Consider the following 23565-nt stretch of genomic DNA (forward strand, 5'->3'; position numbering starts at 1 on the left):
TGGCTACGCCCACTCAGTTAGTCCCTTGGTGTCCGTTGCCATACAGGAATCTTCATAGCGGCTACTCAACGGAGTTCAAATGTGACATAATATCCCGACTTAATCATACTTCGTACTCATGTCATATCCTGCCTCCACCGTATCCAATCAGTGTAGACTTTTTAGGAGCGGCACAGTAAGCTCCTACCCCGAGATATGTTCTACCTGAGCAGTTGAGCGGCTCACGTTAGGAAAAGTCCCTCAGTCGGAACACGCCTGATGGCAATGCCAGCAATGGTGCAAAGCCTACCTCTGTTATATAGATCCGCTCACAGAGAGCCTGGTCTTGCTGAAAGGCCCATTATTATTTTAACCTTAAAGAACGCTGTTTGGTGAAGGCCTACACAGAATGTCAAAAAGTGTACTGAATAAACATTAACATGTATTTGTTTAGCAGATGCTTTCATCCAAAAGCGAAGGAAAAGTAAAGTTGAGAAATATTTAAAGGGTACAATCGATGTTGGAGCAGTTTCCAGGATAAGAATTCAACTAGCAAGTTAGTGTCTGTTCTTCAGCACTATTGTTGATGTTTACCTATTTAACAGTAATGCTAACATAAGAATCACATAACAATGAAATCCAACTTTTTAGATCAAAACCAAGACCAAAATATAGTTGCAAGCAACCATGATGGGGTCCTACTGTACAACTATGGTGGCCTAATGAATACTTGATGGTAAAGATAATTTCATGTGATGCCTCACAGAATTGTTAGTTGAGAATGGTCTTGAACCAGCAACCCCATGGTCATGAGTCCAATACCACTACACTATATGGACATTTACGCTGAAAAGGGCAGATCCGATTATATTTTGAGTAAAATAAGTCTTCCATACGTTGAGGTATGAAAGAGCTTGGTCTTCATGATAATATGGCATTGGCCTTAAATGGGTTTACCGGAAGTTATCAAAACAATATCAAAACAATCAACCATGTTTCTAAAGCAGTGGTTCCCAACCTGGGGACGCCAGAGAGCCAAGGGGGGTCGTGAAGCCTCTGATGGCTCAGTGTTTCCCCTAGGATGGAGTTGCAGCAGCGGAGGTAAAATGTTTTTTTTTTCCGCTCGCAAATATTTTGGCTTGATCTCAAAGCGCACCCTGCCGGGAGGTTTCTATGTGTCTGCCGGCAACATACATACAGTACATTTGTGCACAGTAATGAGCAGGGGAAATATGGAGAGTTTGAACATATTACAAGTATAATCTTTAAAACCATTATTTACATTTATTTAACAAAAGATATATTATATCAACAACCACCCTATACAGTAAAATCACATAACCCAAATACTACAACAATCGAAAAGGTCTGTGCCTCAAACCAATGCATCTTCCCACTCCCTCCCCTCTCACAAAGGTTGTAGTAGGACCATAAAGAGGCCATGCCTCTATTGAACAAGTTTTGGGGCTCTAGAGTCAATAATGGCGACGCTACTGAAATTCTTGCTAAAAAAAATGTATATTGACATTTTTGCTAAAAAGGAATTCCTTAAAAATAAGTAGAGATATATTTTTCAAAACTTAAGATTGCAGCAAGACCATAAAGAGCCCATGCATATGGAAAACGTTTTGGGGATCTAGAGTCAATAATGGCAACGCTATTGAAGTTGTTCCTAAATAAAAAAAATCCTCAAAAATAAGAAGAGATATATTTTTCAAAACTAAAGGTTGTAGTAGGACCAAAAGGAGGCCATGCCTCTATTGAATGAGTTTTGGGGCTCTAGAGTCAATAATGGCGACGCTATTGAAATTTATCGTTTTCAGTTTTGCACTTTGCAGACGGTCCCTAAACTTGCGGCTGAAAGCCGACAGCTCATAGAAGCCAATGCAATTCACCGTTCGCAAAAGACGCCTCGTTTGGATGAAAACAATGTTGTAGCTGGTTCTCTGGGTTACTACACTCAATTGTGTCGCAACGATGTTTCACTGATGATCTATTGAACCGCAAACTCCGAACATGCCAATTTATTTGCAACTTTACGGTTCCTCTCCGTTTATGCTTTGGTCACAGCATGAATTGACCTGGATATGAAGCGTCCGTAGCGCAAAATAACATTTGTTGCTAAAGAGAAGACAGAGCTCTCCTCTCCGTTTATATGCTTTACTCAGGTGTGTGAATTGACCTTGATATGAAGCGTCGGTAGAGACGCTTCATATATAAACGCCAACATATATTTTAGTTTGCAGACCACCAACCTAATCCTAATCGCAAACCTAAATTAGGCTACTTTTTAGCGTGACGCTGATGCTGTTGCGTCTCTCAGCTGTGCCAGAGTGTTCATAGTTGCAAGGGAAACCACCTGACGTCACCGCCCGGTGCAGCAGTGTGAACTAACCAGTTTTTAGAACGTCGCAGCCCGTCTCGTCGCAAGGAGTCGAAAGTTGCTGCGAGGTGAACCTGGTCTGAACTGGGCTTAAGGGTGGAGCTTAGCTACAGGTCATAGCTCATATAGACATATCAGTCCGATCAATTCGCAAATGCATTATTGCCATTCAGCGCACTTGTCGCCATCAAAACAAAAGCGTGCAACAGACTGGAGGTGCACAACGACTTTAGACCGGCTGTCATTCGTATTACACCTGACATTCCTGCCCTGGCTGTGGGTATGCAAGCCCAAGGTTCACATTAATGAATGTAGGCCTACTAATTAGGGATCGACCAATTATCGGCTGGGCCGATTATCGGCGTCGAAATTCGGCATTTTGACGCATATCGGCATCAGCCTTTTTTTTTTTGATCCGACGGCCGATAAGAGCTCAAATTAAAACTGGGTTATTTTGGCTCTGATGCAGCCGCGCCTCTCTGTCTGCTGTCACTACGCTGTCTCCACCATTGTCCCACCCACAGCACCATCTGATTGGTTACACGCTCTGGTTACACGCAGAGCCACGACGGGTAACAGACAGCAGTGAAAGCTGTGCATACACAGTGCTCACAAACACGGCGGAGAGGAGAAAAGGTTTTGTCTGGTTTGGTTTCGAGGTAAGTTCAGGCAGCAGACTCTCCCAAAATTGTAATAAACATCAGAAGTGAATTAGGGGGGCCCTGGAGAAAAAAGGTTGGGAACCACTGTTCTAAAGCATACTGTGTCAAAACCCGCTGTAAAAACAGACTTTTGCGAAATTATGTGTGTACCACTTTAAGGCCTAGCCTGCTTTGATTTTTTTAGGGAAAAATGTACAGATTGAGCTTCCAAATATAACATAACAACAAACTAAGTCAAGGTAACTGCTGAGACCAGATCATTGTGCAAATGTGCCTTTTTGCACAAAGGGGGTACATCTACAAAGAGTTTCTCTTTGTAGATGTAGAAAGATGTAGTAAAAGAAAAATAAATCCGAGCACGCCCACTCCGTCTGTGGCGGACGTTTTTGATCTTTCAGCAGGCCAGTCAGTTAAAGGCCTGTAAATTATTATTTATTTGATGTACACATGAGTGGGTCAAGTTCAATATTTTATGCATTATGCAATGTTAGTGCTAAATAAATATTTTCATACTTTTGTAATTGATTTATTCTTTGAATTGCAATGCCTTGATTTTAATGAAGTTAGTACACAGTTATAGCCATAAATGCAATGGTACTAATAATTGGCATAATAATTTCTTTCGGTGTTTCGGTTTTCGGCCTTGGTTTCATCATTTTCGGTTTTGGCCAAGAATTTTCATTTCGGTGCATCCCTAATTATTATAATTAATTATTTTTTATCAAGTGTACCATCAGAAGGTTCTGCCAAGTCTACTCCTCACAATTTTGTCATATATTTACATGAAGAACAAACCGTATATATTTTCCCTAAGGGTCTAAGATTAATTGATGCAAATAAAATAATTAAATTAATTGCTATCTATAGTTATCGTAGATATTTTCTCAACACATTTTTATACAAATATACTGTATGTATTCTACCGAAATTGTGAACCAGCAGTTGGTTGAGTGGTCTAGCACTGGCGCTGTGGTGCGGGTGACCTGAGTTTGCGTCCTTAGCAGTGTTGTGCCTGAACGCGTTCACTGAACGAAAGTTCATGAACTCGTTCATATTTTGGGCGAACGTGAACTGAACGTACTGTATTACTGCCTGATGAACGTTACTGTGAACTCGTTCATTCTGGTGTCAGTGAACGGCACGCTCACTCGGTTTAACTTCGTTCAATGGGGGGGTTATTTCTCTATCAACACGGCGGATGCGCGCGCAGATCGCCGTGTTGTTTGACCGGTTGCCATGGTAATCTCCGTGCGGTTCATTTGCAGTTGAGGTGTTGCCAGTTTACTGTTAGATTAAACTGTAATCAGAAAAGGTGGTTGTATGCTATAGACCCTATAGTATCTGTCATATAAAGGCTGGGACGAATTTCATATTATAAATATGTACACTTTATTTTGAAAGTATAGACCAGCGCGATTCCCATTGAAACGAATGGCGCGGTGATTATTCTTCAAAACGAGAGCTGTTAAATTGTGGAAAATGAATTAAACTGTAATCAGACAAAGCGGTTATATGCTATAGACCCTAGAGTATCTGTGGTATAAAGGCTCAGACGAATTTTGAATTATAAATATGTACAATCCATAACGTTAGCTCTCTGGCTCATAGCTCAGCGGAGTAGAATACCTCCTAGACTCATTGCTTGTTGGCCGGAAACGGAAAGGGGGGCTGTTCACGTTTGGTTGTAGTCTTTTCGCTCGGTTCTCCGTCTCATCAGTAGGGCTAGAACCGAGCGAAAAGACTACAATCAAACGTGAACACCCCCCCCTTTCCGTTTCCGCCAAAGAGCAATGAGTCTTCCAACAGAAATCAATGGGATTTACAAAATGCGCTAAATGTGCAATAAAACACGATAGAAACTGTATTTCGCTACGATACATGATTCAACCACTCTATATCATCCTAGACAAACCACAAAGGGGGCTCAATGTTCAAAATACCGGAAAAAATGAAAAGCTCACAGCAACATATTGAAAAAAAGAACTATGAACTAGTTCATTTTTTGGAACTGTGAACTTAGTTCAAAATTTTGAATTATGAACGTTTAACTGAACTAGTTCATTTTAAAATTTGTGAACTGAACTTTGAACTACTTCACGAAGAAAGTGAACTTTCCCAACACTGGTCCTTAGTATGTCATAGAATTCTTGGCGTTGGCTTATTTTTGTAATTCCCTTTATATCTGAGAAAGTAGGCATCACAATTGACCTCTTATATAATAAATACTGTACAATATCCCTAGAACCCAAATATAACTTGCAATAACCCATGGTAAAGGTAATATTACTGATAGTGAAGTCTGTCAAAATGACAAAGACACTGCTGCATGGGAAATTGTTTATCGGCAGGCAGCCTGGCTGCATTTACTAGGCTTATCTCTTCAAAGTAATGGAAAATAAATGGCATGAAATGTTCTTTGATTTCTCCAGTAATCCTTCCTAAATTACTAATTGCGTGGGGATCGAACCCCGGACGACCGGATACAAGTCCAACACGATACCTCAAGACTATCTCCCTGATTACAAATCCATGGTCAATATTCAATTTAAATATCTTACACTCCCTGTATTTAATCAATGGTTACATTGTTCCCTTTTGGAGTTATTATATGCTTGTACTCCCAGACCTCCACAAGCAACTTCTGTTCGCCGCTGGAAAAGATCCTGCTCGGTCCTTTTCGGACATTTAATCCATGATTCGTACGGAAGTAATTCTGTCTCTTCGGATTTTGAAAAAGAAAAGCCATTGCATTTTAAGCACTGAATATTTATGCATTTAAATAACGTATCTGGATTTTTTGCCTTTATTTTTCAATGTAAAAAAAATTCAAAATCAAATATTTAACGTTAAAAAATTAAACGTAAATATTTTCAACTAAGATTTTAATAGTTAAATTCGACATACACGGTTCTGGGCTGGTTACATATCTTGTGAGCGTGCGTAATCCACAATAACGTTAGCCTGGTTTGAACTAACCTGAGCGAGGCACGGCTGAACTGGGTTGATGGAATGGCTTTAGCATGAAGTGGAAGTTGGCGTTAGTTCTAACTGGGCTTAATCAACTAAGCGCCACCTTCGTTGGCGACCTTGATGAAATACCCCTCAGCTCCAACGATCTGTGTGTGGTGTACAGTTGGGGTGTATTGTATAAACGGTATAGACCATACACCGGTGTGAATTTGCGCTACGGTATGGATTTTGATGTTACCGTGAGACCAGTGTGACTAGAAGACAGTGTTGTGTGTAACGCGTTACAAAGTAACACGCGCCAATAGCACTCAAACCACAGCGTTTCTCCGAAACATGAGCCAGATATTCCAAGAATGTTACGGTTACTGACCAGATGTTTTATTTCTACAGTCCTATGGTAACATCCAGTCACACTGAATTAAGTTACATTAGCGCCAGAAGTTTCTTGGTTAAACACTTGTTGGAGAGACTTCTTTTAATGACAGTATATAAAAGGGAAAAATTAATGAAGAGCATGGAAAAGCTAGTCTAAAATATTCCAAATTCATCTAAAAAACTCTGTAATGACGCCACATTGAGCCAGAGAGCAGCCGGAAACAGGCCAACTTTGACTAACTAACTTTCCCTCACTTGTGTTGTATCAGGCCTTCGCAATACTAGCTAGTTAAACCACAAGTCTGCAACCTCAATCAACACTGGTTAGTTCAACTATGGCCTCCACCTCACTCGATACTTAGGTTAGTTGAACGGCATCCTCCCCTAGATGTTAGATAGAGGAGAAGAAACAACTTGGCTGGGTTTCACCAGATCTACATCAGATACAATAAACCCAACCAAAGTTTCAGTTTGCAGTTATTCAACTGTGATTCACCACCACTGTCGTCTCATTAGGGTTGGGTATAGAACAACAGTGCCATTTGGCAACGACCAAATTATGTCTGTCCTACCAAGTATCAAATTGTTTTGGAAAAAAAAGTGCCAAATTTCGATACTTTACAGTAGACGACATGAACGCTTTTTATTTTATTTATTATCTATCTATCTATCGCAGCCAGCCAATCACTACCGTCGTTGTATACAGGCGACTTGACTGACAAATCAGTATGAAGCTATTTGGGTGACGTTAGACTCGTTACTGCCTTCGAGTTGAAAGGGGGGCAATTTCACTAAGCTTCGCGCTAGCCACAAGATGCATTCTAAAACGTGGTTATATTTTGTCAAAATTGACAGCAATACTGTAAAATGCAACCGTTGCAAGGCGATTATAAAATGCAAGTCCGGGAACACCTCAAATATGATGAAATATTTGATCATCCATGGCATCAACTTAAGGCTGGACAACTGCACTGTCTTCAACACTCCATCTGCTGGGTCTTCTTCTGCTGGCAACGATGAAATAACAGGTACGGTTCCCGCTAGAAGTTAGCAAACTAATAGCAGGTTAGCTGTGTGCCAGCTAATATTACGGTAGCTAACGTAATTTACTAGGCAATCGTTAGTTGAGCGAAGACACCAACAATGGCGTGTGATTGTATGTACAGTATAATCAGTGGCGACTGGTCATTAAGGGAAAGTGGTGCTCGGCCCCACCTACTCTCACAAGAAAAAAAAGAAAAATATTAAAAAAATTATAAATAAAATCTGTCTTGTGCTTTTCAGTCTATTTATGTTTTTCTCGTCTTACATGTTCCCACTCCTGGCCTGCACCTTGTCGCGGTGATCGGGCTTTAAACCAAGACAGGCCATTCTGAATCGTTTCTTTCACAGCCATTATCTTTGATTTCTCCTCCAGGACACTGCCTAGGCCTATGGGAGGTGTACTCCATGCTAAAATGATATTGGGTTCTTATAGTAGCTCTTACAGCTGTTTGCAGTAGTATCATTTTATTCTGAGGTTTACGGAAGCTTAGTTTAAAGATTAAAAACTTTTAAAAACTATACTTTCATTATTGCAAAGTTTTGATGTCAGCAATAAAAGTTTAAAGGTGCACTAATGTACTTTATTAATTATATATATATATATATATATATATATATATATATATATATATATATATATATATATATATATGTTTAGAGCAAAACACTTTATAGGCTAGACTACTGTACAAAAGGCCGTTTGTGTGTTGTATGTGTTGGCTGTATGTTTTCTATCAGACTGGAAAGAATCACAGACCAGGACCTTCATAAGGCAGAGGACTTTGTTGGTATAATGAGAGTCCTGTACACGTCAACTCTTTGTGTTTCTGCGGAGCATACCCAAACTTGCAGCCAGATTTTGCCAATCATGCAGAAGCTGGAAGCCCACTTCAAAGTTGGAGATGGTGAGGACTCCTTCTCTGCCACTGTCAAGAGAAAGGTCTGGGATGACCTCTCTAAGCAGTACAAAGCAAGTTCAGGTTGTCTGTGGATCCAACACTAGTATTAAATAGTAATGGTTAAATTGACTAGAATTACCCCTACCTAATTGAGTTTGACTTCAATTTGACTTATATGTCTTATAATTTGCAGGAGCAGGAGCCGAAGATCCAGGTGTTCCTGGAAGAGGCCACCGCTATGGTTCCGCGGTTTAAAGCTAAAGTCTAGGATGTTGCCGGGTGGGCAAGGCTTGAGGAAGAGGCTTGCTTGCGGTTGCAGAACCAGAGACAGGCGCGTTCAGAGGGGTTTATATTAAGCCGACAGACTATCTTATAGACACTTATGTATGGAAGCAATCATAAACACATCTCTATCCATTTATAAAGGCGGAGGAGGAAGAAGAAGCAGCAGCACTGGAAGAGAATGAGAATGATGGCGTGGATTATGTAAAAAATTATGCATATGATAATCTCAATGCCATGCCACTGTCCCCTGCCTGAGTGATGTCATTCTAAGCCATGTTGCTTTCATCTGCTTTTTTTTCAGATTCCACCACAAAAGAGGTCGACCCCCCTGACTGCACTCGGTGAACTCTTTGTGGAAGAAGACAGGGCCCTAACCATCAGCGCCAGCGGTAATGTGGACGGTGCCAACACGCGGACTGATGCAGAGAGGACAAGAAAGGATTTGGAGCTGTATAGAAGCTTATCTGATGTGTTGACCATGACAAATACAGTAATCTGGTGGTTGGAGAGAAAGGAGACTTTACCGATCTTGTTTGACCTTAGTGCTAAGTACTTGTGTCCCCAAGCATCCTCCACTCCAGCTGAGCGCACGTTCTCAACAGCTGGGGACACAATTAGTCTGGAGAGGGCCCGTCTCCTCCCAGTAAAGGTAGATATGATTATCTTCCTCCATAAGAAATCTAACTGAGAATGGATAGATACAAGTTACTGCAACTCTAACATTAGTAACCACGTAGATGGCAAATATTAAAAAATATGTGTTATGTATATATGATCATTTGAAATATATGAAAATGCCCTCACAATAAAGCTGCCAGTCTGCACGTTGACCTCATTGTCATTGTATCCTTTTAATCCCAAAGTGCTAGAGTACAGAACCAAAATATAACAATGTGTCACTGTCCAACGAATTATGGTGCTCAATGTATAATCATTTATAGAAAAGAAGTTGGCTGATAATCCTATAAGGTTTTCATAATATAAAGTATCGGAAAAAGTATCGTGAAGGTATCGTATCGAATTAAAGGCATCGGCTTTGGTATCGGTATCGAAAATTTTCAAAGGATACCCAACCCTTCGTCTCATGGTAGCCGAGTTCAAATATGGGTAAACAGGCCGCCACACTTTCGCTTGATTCTTTTTGACCAATCCTGTGGCTGGAGGTGGCCAACAGTAGTAAACCATAAAAAAGTGTCTAAAGGTTTCAAATCAACACCATGTATACTGACCACTGTAGAATGCACTATAGTGCATTATATCTCTCTTAGGAAATAGAAAACAAGACGTAACTCTGTACCTTTTACCTATTTTCTGTTTTATGGCCCAGGGACTTTGCCATCTCCCCCCATATTTTCTGATGTAAGTTACATAGTACCTATCTATCACTACTATCACTATGGCTAAAATGAAACAATCACACCAAGCAACTATCTTTTTTAGAGTATCACAGCACTATGATGCAGCATGGTACACACACACCCCAGGTCACCGTGTTCCTAAACTAAATCTGCAGTCATGGGTTTTATCACACTTATGTAATGATGCTCCGCGATAAAGACCCCAGCGAGAAGATGAGCACAAAGGCAGGGATATTCAAGGCCAACTGAAGATATCACATCCATACTTAGGTCTGTCTGTCTGTCTGTCTGTCTGTCTGTCTGTCTGTACAACGGAGGGTGAAGTACATCAAGTTGTAGATAAAAAAGGTTACATGACGTCCATTATATGGAAGTGGTTTGGCTATCTAAAAAGTGATGAAGCACAAGATAAGACCGTCTGTAAACTATGCCGTCGGTCGGTGCCAGCACAAATGGGAAATACAACATCTGAAAACATACCATCCCAGCGACCACACAGAAAGTATGAAAATGCGTGCAACAAGTTTTGCCCGCCATCCTACCGCAGCTGTCAGCAGCGCGAGCAGGAATGTTCCAAAACAGCAGTCTGTCTTTTGCGGCAGTTGCACCGTATGATAAACAATCAAAAAGAAGCAAAGATATAACATACGCAGTTTCTTATCGTATAGCAAAAGACATGATGCCCATGAGCACAGTGGAAAAAGACGGGTTCAAAAAGTTGATTAATGTGCTGGACCCAAGGTAGAATCTCCCTGGCAGAAAATATTTTTCGAAAACTGCACTGCCTCGTCTGTATGAAGAGTGCCGGGGAAATCTGGAAATCCAGCTTGGGTGTGTGAAATACTTTGCCACAACCACGGATCAATGGTCCAGTCGTACATCTGAGCCATACATGAGCCTCACCATCCATTTTGTCGACGAGGAATGGGCTCTTCAAAGCAGGTGCTTACAGACGGCATATTTTCCAGAAGACCACACTTCCGAAATAATCAGCCACGGCCTGGAGGAGGCACTCGCATCATGGGGGCTTAGCGAAGACCAACAGATGTGCATCACAACTGACAACGGGGCGAACATTGTCAAGGCTGTTTCACTTAAACATTGGACTCGCCTGCAGTGTTTCAGTCATCGGCTTCATCTTGCCATTGGTAAGTAAAAGAAACACGTGAATAAAGTGCCTAAATGAAAGCTACTTAACGTTTTTGTGAGACGATCAATAATACGCCTATAGTGCTTCTTCCCCCCGCCCCCCCACCCACAATATATTATTGGTCTCTCATCAGAACAATTTGATTGAAGTTGAAAATCGAAAGAGTTTTCCTTTTATCACAGCAATATTTTTCAGATTCTTAATGTCATGGCAATATTATAACTTATTATCGCAAAATAATAATTAAATGATTGTTGTAATGTTTCCTTAGTAAAGTTTTACAATATGTGCCTATATTGTGTTTCTTCTTCATTTTCGGAGAGAAGTGTAAGAGACCAGCGAATTCAAAGAGCCATTGGGGTGTGCAAAAGAGTGGTCAGTGCTTTTTTCTTTTTCACAGAAAAAAAAAGAGAACTAGCAGCTGCTCAAGAGAAGCTCAAACTACCCCATCACAGGTAGATCACAGAGTCACCCACAAGGTGGGGGTCCCGTCATGCTATGATAGTAAGAGTGCTGGAGCAGGAGAAGGCTATTGCAAAGGTTCTCTCAGCTTAATCCTTTCATGGGCAGACATTGATGTCCTGGAGTCTGTCCACAAGCCCCTGAATCCGCTTGTTGAGTTCACTGATGCCCTCTCGGATGAAGCATATGTGAGTGTCTCTTACCTGAAACCTGTGCTGCAGCTCTTTAACAAGGAGGTCTTGAAGCCAGAAGCTAATGACACAGAGCTCACCAAGAACATAAAGGCTACTGTCCTCAACTACCTTAATGAAAAATATGATGATGCTGCTACTACTGATGACCTCCTGAACATGGCATCCCTAACTGATCCTCAGTTCAAGACCAGCTACATTGAAGATGACAAGGTTGACGCTGTAAAATCCAGAGCTGTGGCTCAGATGCTGGATGAATTTCAGACCACATCACAAGCTACTACTCACACATCCAGATCTACAACAACAGCTGTAGGTAGGGGAGATGCTAATGCTGCAGCTACACCAGCCAAAGTACAGAAGAAGACACTGGGCATCTTTTTCAAGAAGTCCCACTCTGTTGCTACCTCTGGTCTTACAGACGAGCAGGCTATTAAGGCTGAACTGAACAGCTACCTGCTGCAGACAGTGAGACCGACCCGCTGGCCCCACGCTACCTGTGTATTCCTGCCACCAGCTCACCCTCAGAGGGTGCTTTTAGCACTAGTGGCAATATTGTGACTTGCCACGGGGCAGCTTTGAAGCCAGATGCTGTTGGCGGACTAGTCTTTCTGGCGAAAAACCTGTAATGTGATAAACAAATTAAGTAGCTTAATGACTGGTTTAAAGTTCTTCAACTTATTTTTATTTTTTGTCTTCTTGTAAGCCTGCCTCTGCAAACATTTGAGATTGTTGCCTCACTGCCAAAGGTGCTTGATGTGATAGTCCCTCAGAGATCTTTTAGTTTTAAACACATTATTTTATGTAGCATAATATCTGGTTTTACAATGTTTACATTTTGCATTTACGTAAGCACTACGTAGTTCATATTTTATATATTAAAGTTCAGTTCATGTAACAGGGCCTGGGCCTTTGTTCATGTGCCAGGGCCTTTGTTCATCCACTTTTTTTACTTTTTATGTATTGGTTGTGCCTCTACAAGATTTAAGATGTTTTCTGAAGCACTGCAAAGGAGTTTATTTCTATTTACATTATTTTCAATAAGTTACAAGGCAAGCTACCTTATATTGTTCTGTTGGGGGCAGATAAAACATGTTTGTGAAGTTAAATGTTTATATTTAACAGACCTGCAAACTCCTCAGAGTAAAAAGGTGACAGTGTCGGGGGGGGTGGACCGATCGGTCCAAGGACTGATCGTTGTTTCGAGATATACGGCTACTCGAATTCTGAGCTACCCTGGGCGGGATTTAGCGTGAATATTCATTATGGAGTTTGTAGCACACAATACAATGGAAAGATTTGAAATGACAGACTTGGATGCAAAATGTAGCCCTTTATTATACAGAAATTTGCTGTTGGTGTATTAGCCTCGGACAACACCCTTACCACATTATTTATCTAAATAGCCCTATGTTGTTAGAATTTACTAACTTTATGCAAGGTCTACGCTCGTGCAGTTCTCAGCGTTGACTCGGTCCTAAAAATACAATATTATTGTAAATTATATCACATCGAAAAAGCGGTAGTTAACGTTAGTTGAATCAAGCAAACAAATAGCTGTTGTTTTTGCTCCAAAAACCTTGACTTACCTCGAATTTAACACAAGATAGTTCCTTCAAATTAGGGCTGTACGGTATGGACTAAAATGTATATCACGTTATGATTTGAGGCATAGACGGTAACGGTATTATATCACGGTATTTTAATTTTATCTTCTAATTTCGATATAAATGCCTCTGAAGGGGTAAAATACTGGCAAGGCAGCAAAACTGCATAAAAAAGTTAGTTACTTTCATCTCTGAAAAACACTTATGTTTAATAAAATGGATTTGTTCCTCCACTTGCTTGCTGACCTGGCCGTATAGTTTTGGCATCTCAATTTGGCTGAAGTGTGTGCGGGCAGGTAACGCGTACCTGGGATCGAGTGTTTTGACCATCCCTTTAAAGCCCTTTCTATCAACATTTTGAAAGGGAACCATGTCCTTACACAGGTATACAGTGACGGCGTTTGTTATCTCGTGCCACTGCTGGCATTTTGTCGTAAGGACTGGCTTTCAAAATGCCTGCAAAAGCAATGTCTGATTGCAGACAGCTTCACGCTACCAGCGTCTGTCTCGTACGGTGTGGAATGACACTATTACGCAAGCACGCAGGAGCGCTTGCTACGCTCCTGCCTGCTTGCGCAATAGCATACTGCCTGAGAAGGCAGTATCGCTGTCAAATCTGTCCCTGGGAAAAGTAACGTGGTGCCGAATTGGAAAAGGAACTATGTTTCGTTACCATATTTTCAGTAGTTGCGCGTAACTTTACTTTTTACATAAAAAAGTAGTAAGGTCACTGTATTAACGCGTTACTTACTTTGTTACGCGTTACACACAACACTGTCTACCGGTCACACGGTAACATCAAAATCCATACCGTAGCGCAAATTCACACTGGTGTACTTTCTATACCGTTTATACCGTAGGCCTACACCCCTACTTCAAATTTACGTTAAGAGTCTCCATCAGACTCGCGCGGTAGCCAGGCGTCTGATCCAAAGGCGAGCTCAGTTGGCGCTGTGTGCTTCAAGATTCTGAAGCAAGTGCTGAGATTCAGATTGGCCCAGAGAAATGTGAATTATAACAATTATCCAATAATGTTTCATATGAAGGACAGCCTTCCCCGCACCCCCCCCCCAAAAAAAAAAAAACTCTCATATTCTACGCGATTCACGTGAATGACCCAATTGACCAAGAAAACGGCGATTGTCGCCGAAAAGCGACAAGTTTGCAGGTGTGATTTAAATGTGATTAAATGTTCCCTTATCACAAATATGGTAATAAACAAAACTGTATGGTTTAACTAATGAATACTCTGGTTTCTTCAGGCTTCAGCAGTATCAAATTATATATCGTGATTAATATCGAAAAAATAATCATAATAATAATTTTTGCAATATCGCCCAGCCCTATCTCCAAGTTACATGATGGTACTTGAGTGGGAACCAGGGATAGTCATTACATTATAATAGAGTAACAGAATTCTTATGTGAACAGCAGTGTTAACATAAGAGAGCGCCACAAACTAATTTTTTTTTTTGATTTCTGATTATACGTTCCGTTCATTCATCTCCTCATAGCACTCATAACACATTCTCCCTGACATTCTTGTTCACACACACATACGAACATGCACACAGAGACAAGCAGGCATTCATACCAGTGGGGCGCGGGTACACTTATAAACAGCTGATTCGCCCGCTCCTCCTCTCAACACGCCTATCAAAGGAAACCCCGCAGCAGCGGGATATTTGGCACAGAGAAGACGGTCAGAGACAGTTTTACCAAAGTTTAGTATGATATACTGTGCTCAAACACACCTGCCCAAAATTATTGTTAACTTAGAAAAGATAATGTTAGCCCTTATGAACTTAACGTTATTGATATTGAACATCCCGCACCCCAAGTCAGCTTAGATAACGTTGACAAGGCAGCAAACAATGCGATTAAAATGAAATGTGGTTATAGTTGAGATAGGCTATGGTATTGCCCCCAGGAGCAGTGCATACTTCCGCAATCCATCAGTGCTCAGCGGCCAAGCCTGGTATTGCAGCTGTTTTAGCGGGCTGTGGACGGGTCCCTCGATTCATGGGGCCTACAAGTAGATATCCCTGTTCACTCCAATACAAGTTGGGAACATGAATGTGTCCCCACAAAAAATTTTTTGGATATCAATCAAAGGCTCATAATAATGTTTATACTATGTACAAGGGGTGTAACGATATATGTTTGTTCGTATTGAACCAAATCGGTACGGACGTCACGGTTCGGTGCATGGATTTACACAGAGAATACACTGTATAAAATCAAATAAAATTGGCGTGCAAGTTAATTAATGTAATGCGGAACTAATGTTAGATACTCGAGTTTTTCAGGGACAACTAAACTGCAGCCCTGATTGGCGCCTAGGTAGCCGAGCTCCGCCTTCTGGCTAGTACTACAGTGATTGATTGTCAGGTCGATGGTCGAGTAAGTGCGTCGTGTGTCAGTCAGAGATAGCAGTGTTGTAATGGAAGTGTTATACACTTCTTTGTTATTTGGATAACCGTTCTGTTGTGGTTATGGCATAACACGTCGGGTTCTCTGACATTTCTGGTATTCCCACAACGAGATTGTAGTATAGTGCGGGTTATATCACCCATGGTTGAGAAGGAATTTGGGGAAAGGAACTTTGGCTTTGACTCCCTGAAGTAACTGAACCGCGACATGGAGGGGAAAGGGATTGTTGCCGGCTGCCCGCTGCCGAGGCACCACCGCCTTGGCAGCGGGGCTCCGGCGGGAGACAATCGCAGGCAACAATCCCTTTCTCCTCGATGTTTCGGTTCAGTCTACTTCAGATTGATGTGGAAGTGGAAGAACCAAATCTTTGGGAATCCAACGCTGTCGTTTGAGATTCATAATATCGTCTTGAGGCGCACACAGCTTTTGGCCATCATAATATATATTATATGATATAGATATCAATCTATAATATGATATCATTTAGATAGAGCTTCACGACACCCACTGGAGCACCCGGCGTGCTAGAATATTTACAGAACACGGCCAAAAGCTGTGTGCGCCTCGCCATTGCGATACAGCCACTGTAAACACGAGCGCATGGTACCGTGGCCGCAAGCTGCTCAGGGCCACACCCCCACCCTCCACCTTGACCCGCCTCTAAAAAACGGCACGTTGGTGGAAAGATCATGTGGGACTGGCTCGTAGTGGCTGTAATTCTGTGTACTTTGCACTTTCATAAATAAGACATGCTGCATTTTCAGTTTTATAACTGATGGTCTTATTTTCTTTACAAGTTACGGATGGAGTACGGAGATGATGTTGGGTACTAATTGTTTACATCTTAGATTACACAGTTCAGGCTGTTGCAGCTAGCTCAGGGGAGAGTCTGAATGACACTAGTTGGTACAACCTGAGACATGCAATTAAATAGAATTGACTTCTGCATCTTTGTTTTTTCTTTTCCCTTCATTGTACCGAACTCGTACCGAACTGGGATGTCTAACCCGAGGTATGTACCAAACCGTGACTTCAGTGTACCGTTACACCCCTACTTTGTACTCATAAAATGTAAGTTTTCTCTTTTCAAAACGCCACCTCAAGCGTTTTATTAGCCGTTTTATTTATTTATTTTTTGCAGTAAAGGAGTGGTGGGCAGCTTAAATGAGTCTTACTGAAACAAAAGTTGTTTCGGCCCGGATCCTTGATTAGTTTTAGAATCACGTTATTTGTTTGAAAATGTGTTGATTGCTGGTTCCATGGCTAGGTCCATGGTTCCGTGTGGGTCATTTAAGACTCCTTCGCTTCCTAACATCTTGACTGAATCTGTGAATTCCCTCGGTACACCAGCTGATGTGTCTGTGCATATTTGGTCATTTGAATCTCGTATCAGAAACAGAAAAATATATTAAAAAAACGAGTGGTAATTATGATTTTTGTTTTAAAATACAGAAATGAACATTTATATACAAAGTGTTTTTCTTCATTAGGTCAAAAAGGGGCAAACTAATCTAAAATAATAATTGTTAAATAATAATTTTTGCCCAGATGGCAGGAGGAGTGTAATTTAAAAATCACATATAGCGAATCATAGGGAGGGTTAGTAACTTATACTTCCATGGTCCGTAAACAATGCGACTGTGCTCCCTAAGACCTCTCGCTTATTATGCTACAATGCTAGAAAACGAGAATATTTCTGCATCCGGCACGTCATGTACTAGGGCGTGGCTAGGCTCCCATGATGCAGAAGCAAATATCTTCTTGATGTTGCCCTGCGCCATTGAGCAGTTTTCATCTCCATGCTGGAGAGCAATACATCTTTCTATTTCCAATCCGCTTTTACTGGAGCCAATCACCAAGCTGGCTTATCCCCCTGGCACGCTATTGGCTGGTTTAACACAACTATGACAGGGGAGCGATTAGTAGTGATCGAAGCGATCATTGGTCTGATTGGTTGAAGGACTATTATTATTATTATATTTATATTTTTACATTATACTATTGATTTTGTTTAACCAAAAAAGTTAAATACAAGAACAGGTTGATATTGGTTGAGATAGGTCTTGAGTTCAGTATTTGAAATAAATACCCCCAGCTTTAGTTTTATTTTTTCAATTCATTCCTTGAATGTCACAGAATCTAAAGATTGCCACTAACAAAGGCAAATATTAAGGTGAAAACCAAACTTTAGCATCAATTTTGGTGAGTAAATCTCAACATGAAACTTAACAGACAGGTCTTCCTCCAACATAAAGTTCAGGTCTTTGTATGAGCAAACTAATTATACTGGCCTGCCACGTAATGTATGGAGCTGGGGCAAGGAATGAAACCAGGCTCTTCTCTTAAATAACTTATTTTAAAGAATTAAGATTGAGCTGAATAATTTAAATGGTCCTTGTAACTTTAAAATTGTCTCATCAGGTGACAATAGATAAGCAGCATACCGGTGTATATTTAAATGGCAGCTTCAGAAAGTGTGTTTGAACGCCGCCCGCTGCACACACTATGCATACACCCCGATGACCGACTCCACCGACCGCCACGGCACCTTGAAACTCAATACCCCCACTGGCGCCAGGGGAGCACCACACATTGCTACCTATCTGTGGGAAACACTTAACAGAAAATTTAACATAAGAATAAGGTCCGAAATGAACACTAAAATTGCGGGTAAGGGTTAAGGTTAATCGTGATTCTCATTTTTTCCAAAATTTAGCAGCCCTATTCTCTATTCTCAGCCCTATTCCCTATCTATCATACAAGTCCAGGCAAACAAATCGGTTGTGCGCGAGAGACATACGGACGTACGCTTACCACTTTTGTAAATGTATATACAGTACATTCGGATTGCATGATAGGAATAGATCTATTCCGATTAGAAATCGAATCAGATCAGAAGTGTCCATATAAACGCGGCTACTGTCGCTATGCCTCAAAAAAAGGTTGCCTAATAAGCTACACCACATTCGTTTCATATTTTTCCTCCACAAGCCGAGGAATGTCGGCAAGCACCATCTCGTTGCGTCTCGCTCTCACTAAGTGAACTGCCTGCTGCTGCTGTGGCTGAGCGCGAGCTGAGGGGCACGCCCACTGACTAGCCTCTGTGTGCAAGGAGTATGACAGAGTTGGAGCGGCTCGCTGCACAGATACAGAATGTTATTTTAATAAAAGTATCGATACTAAAAAATTTGAAAAAAAATTGTGTTTTTTGCGTGAGGGTATCATGATACCTTTCTAGTATCGGTATACCGTGCAACACTATGTCCAACCAGAGGTCCCTGAGCTGCCATCAGGTTACTTCCTCACCACAGGTGGCCATTTTGTTTGGCCTATTTAAAGCCACATAAAAACACACTTAAAACCCTTTTTTTGTAGTGCTACAGATAAGAAAATCAAAAAATAACAAAGAACAATTTCCCCAAAAAACGTATTGACCATGCTAATTGAAATACCATAAACAAAAATATTCATCAAAATATTCAGTTACTGTTGTTACTGTTGTTTCAATTCAGAAGTAAAAACATCACAAGCCAAAAATAAAGATTCCTCTAATTTGCTAAATTTATTAATGGTATGAAACTTTAGTCAGACAGACAATTCACGTTCGAAAACGTTCCCATTGCTTGAGAAAGAAGCTCTACTTAAGGTTACATAAGAGTTTGTCCAGAATATTAACCAGCAACCTGATGTTTTTAAACGAAAAGACTATACACAGACAGAGAGAGCGAGAGCAAAATACTCGAAAACTAACAAAACTGTACTACTAGGCGAAGACAGTAACCGATTGCTTTAGTGTTGTTAGAGTTAAAGGCTGTTGTTGCAGGCTAAATTTTCAAACAAATTTGTGCAATTTTCTTGCTGGTAATAAAGATTTAAACTGTTATCCATTGTATTTAATGTTGTTAGGTATCACAAAACGGAATGCAATACGAAAAAGTAGGTACTATTTTAGCTATTTGCGATTAATTCTCATTTCACCCAGAATGCATTGCATGACATCACGTTGGGGAGACACAGACCAAAGCCGCATTGAGACCCTTGAGATCAGAGACTAGTAAGAGATTGTTCAGGAGATTATACAGATACATAGATAAATACATAGATATATATAGTTAGTATATGCTACACGTGAACCTCCTAAGATGGCGCAATTTGATTGGTTCGCTATCTCGGGATATTGGGCAATATCCCATGATTGAGATATCAAACTCGGGATATTGTTTTCATCACAAAATGTCTGCTAATAAAAACAAATAAATCCCGACAAAAAGTGTTATCTTGTTTATTTTTGGAGTGTTCACGTGTAGTATATACCAAAACAATTATTTACCTCAGGCTCCGTGAATAGTGGGGAATAGCCCCCTCGGCCTTCGGTCTCGGGGGCTATTCCCCACTATTCACTTCGCCTTCAGTGAATAATTGTTAATTAATAGCCTAGTCAAGTCTTTATTAATGCCAAACGACACTAATCATCGGGAATTAATTTAGGTGATTCGGCTCACACAGAACAAGGGAGACAACAAGTCTGACTGGACATACACAAAATACATCACATTAAAACTAGACACATGCGTTGATAGATAGACTGATAAATATGTTATATTCTTTGCCAAGCGGAGCCAGACAGTCCTGTGCACGTATGCAACTTAGCCATGGGCGCCAAACAGAAGAATGACTAATGTTGAGAAGTCATACTAAAAACGGACAGCAAGCGAAAGCTAAACCCGAGTGTATCACTCACACAATTTGAGTCCATTCTAACTTATGGTAAGAGGCTATTCTTTCAATCTTTGCAGTGACTGAATGTTGATAATAAAATGGATTGTTTTGTATAAGATGAATGTGTGAGACTGTGCTTGTGTCCTTTCCGGCTTCGGCATACTGCATGGTTATGAAGGCCTTGTGGTTAGTTGTGGTATTAGTGAAGCAGCCTTGGAGTTGGAGAAGTTGGAGTGATTGTGTACGGGCGTGCGAGAGTGAGAGAGAGCACACCCGCCGTGGTGATGTTTGGCTTGTTGTGGGCTGTCTGTCAGCATCCGCCGGGTTGGACGAATGTGCTTTGTGTATGTGTTCAATGTACATCTGTCTGATCGTATTTGCAGATTGATGGTTAAATAATGTCACACCACGATCAGTCATACTTGCAGGCACTCATTTGCAAGTGCACTGATTGTGTGTCCGATAGGCTATACCTGGCATTTATTCAGTTGATTGCTCTTCTAAGTGTGCCAGATTGGTGCCAATTATTGTTGTGTTTGCATTGTAATGCACAACTTTGCCTCTCCTTGTTATAAATCAACGTGCATCCAAACAACTTTAGCCAATGCATCCTGCTATGTCAGTGTTGCTTTACAATACTATAGCATATCGGATTATCAAAATTGTTAAGTGTGTGCGTGTTTGTGATGTCATGTAGGCTAAAGACTGATTGTCTTGGCTTGCATCCATACATTTTTTAATGTTATAGGCCTACTGCACAATGTATATCGGTGCGCAACAATCAGGAGATGGGGAATATTGCCGGGTATTTGGATGTTGTTATTGGAGCTAGGAGGCTACTATCAAAACGGAATCAGAAATCTGTTTACAACTTCGGGGGAAAGATTTAATTAGGGATTATCTGGGGGGACTTCACAGGTGGGACTGGGAAGTTAGCCCATAGCTAGCGTTAGCCTTCTATTTCTAGATCTTCTGACTAAGTTTACCCGTACTTATCTGAACGACATTATCGTTGTCACTAGATATAAAGAAAACGTTGACTTTCACTCGGTGCTATTCACTGACAGTAAAAATAAATGAAAGGGTCGTTATTGTATGCACTGCTGTTCGTTGACTAGTTACAGCGCTCGTTGCTACGTTGCTAAATTATAGCAACTCGCCACTCATTCTCCTCTGACCACGCATTTATTCATCAGTTCTCGTCAATTCCTCATTCGCCCTCTCACGTCTGACCGGTTCGATATTAAGGTGCGTTCACACCAAACGCGAAGGGGTGACACGATCCCATACAAAGTGAACATAGAGACTCGAATCGGGCGAATTATTTGCTAGAGAACACCAGCGTTCAAGTTGAAATATTTCAACTTTGCCGCGACATTTGCGTGATGACAGCCAATCAGCGTTTAACAGCGTGGACACTGAGTGACATGTGTAACGTAACAGCCAATCAGCGTTCAACTGGCCAACCGTTCCCTGCAGGGCAGTCCGGGGTGAACCGCAGCAAATTCGCCAGACAAAATTTGCACAGCGACAGTTATGATTTGTCGCGCGACAAAACTTGGGCAACAACACGAACGGGCGACAAATGTGTCTTTTGGTGTGTACGGCTGTGGGCCATCATAAATGTTACTTGTGGTTCTTGCCACCTCCGCCATAGTTCTAGTACTAGGCTGAGGCTACCTTCCACCATGTTTCCCCAACGTGACATCATCGCTGAATGGCGTTAGAAAACACCCGTTACTACCAAAAACGACAAAAACTGGACTTTAACACTATTTGAGACATTTTATAAATGATATACATATTTTGAGTGCTTTAGGTACCCATTAATCAAAACTTCAGGTTAACCTGCAACACGGCCTTTAATGTTATTTTGCAGATATAGCGACTGTTGAAACCTTTGTAACTTTGAGTTGCTTCCATATAGTCACACATAAACTTAACCCTCACACCTGGAGTATACAGGTTGCACTTCTGTTTGAGATGCGTTAGTTAAATATAAACGTTACCTGTATAGTTCACATTGGCGCTGTATACAAACAAGATGAAAAAAAAATGGTATGTGAAAATGTTCACATAACTTCTGAAAATGCCAGGCCTGAAAGAAAAGAAACACACACACGCACGCAAGTACACACATTCCCGCAGAAAAAACAACAGCTAGCGTGTGATGTCCTGGTAAAAGCTGTAGGTCCCCTGCCTTCGCATGCGTGTAATAAAGTGCTTCAGACATCCCATTCAGAAGTCACCGAGGGGTGAACAGGAAGATTGATGGACTTTTAATTAATCGTGAGAACGGGATATTCTGATCTCCAGCGCAGAAAGCCATCTCACAACAAACCATTACGTCTACTGGAAGACAGGCATGACACCATTAGCCAGTAGTATGCTAACTGCAGCTAGCAGCTACTCATGGCTCGTTGTTGGCATTAAAATAGGATGTTATCGACAGGAACAGAGACGGGATAGAGTCAGCTATGTCAGAAGGCATTCACTCAAATTAAGCTGAATGTCAAGCCGATATAACAAGAAAGATTCTCAGGCTCTTAAGTGTTGCTAAGTAAGCTAAGTTACCGCTAGCGCTGCTCAAAGTCCAAAACAATTCTGGATGGGTGGCGAACCCAATAGAATTACTAAACACAATCTAGAAAAAAACATTTATATTGAACTTTTTCACACCCACACAATGAACGCTAATGACAATGAGCAAAACCACAGCTGTCAACTTACTTGCGAGACACGTACAGCTTGGAGATTGAGTAAAAGTCGCTAGCTGTCAGTAGAGAGTTGCAGTCAAACCTCTCAGGCGCGCTCCGCATATCGCGGGAGCGCGCCTATCCACTCTGTGCAGGCTTGGCAGGAAGGAACCAGAGGGGTATTTCATCAAAGTCGCTAACGAAGGCGGGGTTAGTTGATTAAAGTGTAATTCTGGTGAAAATTTAACCCAGGGTATTTTTCGGCATGAAGACCCATAGAGTAAGCCCTCCAGACACTTTTTTTCGTTGATAATCGAGTGCAGAGCTTGCCCGGAGCAATGTCACAGCCCAA

The 23565-nt window shown here is 41.2% G+C and overlaps 1 protein-coding gene across 2 annotated transcripts in view; it reads right to left on the minus strand.

Moving 5' to 3' along the window:
• The window catches only part of rabgap1l (RAB GTPase activating protein 1-like), a 139401-nt gene extending 116050 nt beyond the window's left edge, over positions 1-23351 (minus strand). For both annotated transcript variants that reach the window (XM_079740203.1, XM_079740202.1), the window contains exon 1: positions 23248-23351. The gene's annotated coding sequence lies outside the window, so the exon portion shown is untranslated. The remainder of the gene's footprint in view (positions 1-23247) is intronic.
• Positions 23352-23565: the final 214 nt, after the last annotated feature.

This window comes from Pollachius pollachius (assembly GCF_949987615.1).
Source record: "Pollachius pollachius genome assembly, chromosome: 7".
Taxonomy (NCBI): Eukaryota; Metazoa; Chordata; class Actinopteri; order Gadiformes; family Gadidae; genus Pollachius; species Pollachius pollachius.